A 2,280-nucleotide genomic window follows, 5' to 3' on the forward strand; every position below is an offset into this window, starting at 1 on the left:
GTGAGATAATAAATCTATGTTGTTTTAAACTGCTAAGTTTGTGGTAATTTGTTCATGGCAATAGGAGATAACACAAAACATAAAAGAAAAAAATTGATAAAGTGGACTCTATAAAAATTTTAAAGTTTTATTCTTCAGAGACACTGTTAAGAAATAAAAAGACAAGCCACACACTGGGAGAAAATGCCTGCAAAACACATTTTTGATAAAGGACTAGCGTTCAGAACATACAAAAAAAGTCTCATGAGTCAACCATAAGAAAACAAACAACCCAATTTTTTAATACAGGCAAAAGACATTTGGACAGTTCACCAGAGAAGATACACAGATGGTAAGCACAGAGAAGGATGCTCAACATCATTAAGTCATTAGGAATATGAACTAAGAATTAAATTAATTAGGAATTAAAACTATAATGCCCAACCCACTAGAATCACTAAAATGGAAAAACAAAACTGATAATACTAAGTGCTGGTGAGGATGCAAAGCACCTGCAACTCTCATACACTGATGGTGGAAATGAAAAAAATGGTACAGCCACTTTGGAAAGTAAAGTGAAAACAGTTTGGCAGTTTCTTATACAGTTAAACAAACATTTATTGTAACATATGACCCAACAATCCCATTCCTAGGTATCTGTCCAAGAAAAAGAAAAACATGTATGTCCAGACAATATCTTGTATGCAAATGTTTCTATTGGCTTTATTCATAAATGCCAAAAACTGGATTCAACCCAAATGTCCATCAGCCAGTGAATGGACATAAGGAAATACTACTCAGCAATAAAAAGGAATGACCACGCATGCAAACAACATGGACAGATCTCAAACACATGATGCTTGGTGAAAGAATCCAGACTTCAAAGACTCCTCAGTGTATGATTCCATTTATATGACATTCCAAAAAAGACAAAAACTGTAGGGACAAGAAAACACATCAGCCCCTGCCAGGGCCTAGTGGTGAGGAGAGGGGATGGACAAATGGGGAGGAGGAAACTTTAAGAGTGATGAAAATGTTCTCTATCTTTACATGGCTGTATACATTTGTCAAAATTCACAGAAATGTACACAAAAAAAGGGTAAATCTTACTGTATGCAAATTATGCCTCAATAAACCTGACTAAACACACTGTATCTTCAAGGCCAATAAAATATATTAGTATAAAGCTATAGTAACTCTAAGAGTGATAATGAAAGAAGAACAAATGAAGTTCTTAATAATAAATAATAAGAAATAGAAGAGATTCTAGAAATAGATACGAAATACATTTATATGCTAAAGTAAAAACTCAAATTAATTTTAAAAAGTACTGTCTAACACAGAGTTGGTAAACTTTCTTAAGTGACCAGAAAGTAAATATATGGTTCTGTGGGCCACAGTTTCTGTTGGAACTACTCAACCCTGCTGGTGTAATATTAAAGAAGTCATAGCCAATATGTAATCAAATGGGCATGGCCACGTTCCAGTAAAACTTTATTAACAAAAATGGATTGGTCATACAGTTTTCTGACTCCTGATCTAATCAATAGTGTTGGAACAACTGGATCTCCATTTTAAAGGAAAATAGTTAGATCCTAACTTTACACTATTCACAAAAATAAATTCCAGATATATTAAACAGCTAAATGTTAAAAACCAAAATACGGTATTATTTTGAATAAATGAAAACTTTCCTAAGAATAAAACAAAATCAAGATGGTATAAAGGAAAAGACTGATTTGAGTACATAATTTTCATTTTTCAATGTGAAAATCATCATAAAATATATGAAAAGAAATGACAATTTCCATTCCCAGTACTGGGGGTCAAGTCTCCCATGGAAAAACATCTAAAAATGCTGGTATAGTATTTTTAAAAATCACCTTGAAGCACAGAAGAGCTGAGAAGATGATGAATTGCTCCAGAGAAACAGTGAGCAAAACACTGGAGCATTTGTTCCAATATCAGTTTGAGGGCTTTGTGCAGCAAGGGTACACAGGGATCAAGATCCAGTTTCTGCCTAATGTGGGGAATCTCATATGAGACTCTCTTCTCTTTAGCTGGGAACCCAAAAGGCTACATCCTCAGAGATAAAAGTGATCACAACAGGCTTGCACTTGGGAGCCCTAGAAAGCCTACACTCTAGGAAGAGGGTGAACCAGAGGTAGATCAAGCCTTTCCAAAACCACAACCAAACCTTGGCATAGCTCACTCCCTGACTGCATGAAGGTGATCAGCCCACACACTTATCTGCCTAGAGAGGAAAACACAATAGAAACAGACTTATGCATGATCCAGACA

This window comes from Kogia breviceps, chromosome 4 (assembly GCF_026419965.1).
Source record: "Kogia breviceps isolate mKogBre1 chromosome 4, mKogBre1 haplotype 1, whole genome shotgun sequence".
In the NCBI taxonomy this organism is placed as follows: domain Eukaryota; kingdom Metazoa; phylum Chordata; class Mammalia; order Artiodactyla; family Physeteridae; genus Kogia; species Kogia breviceps.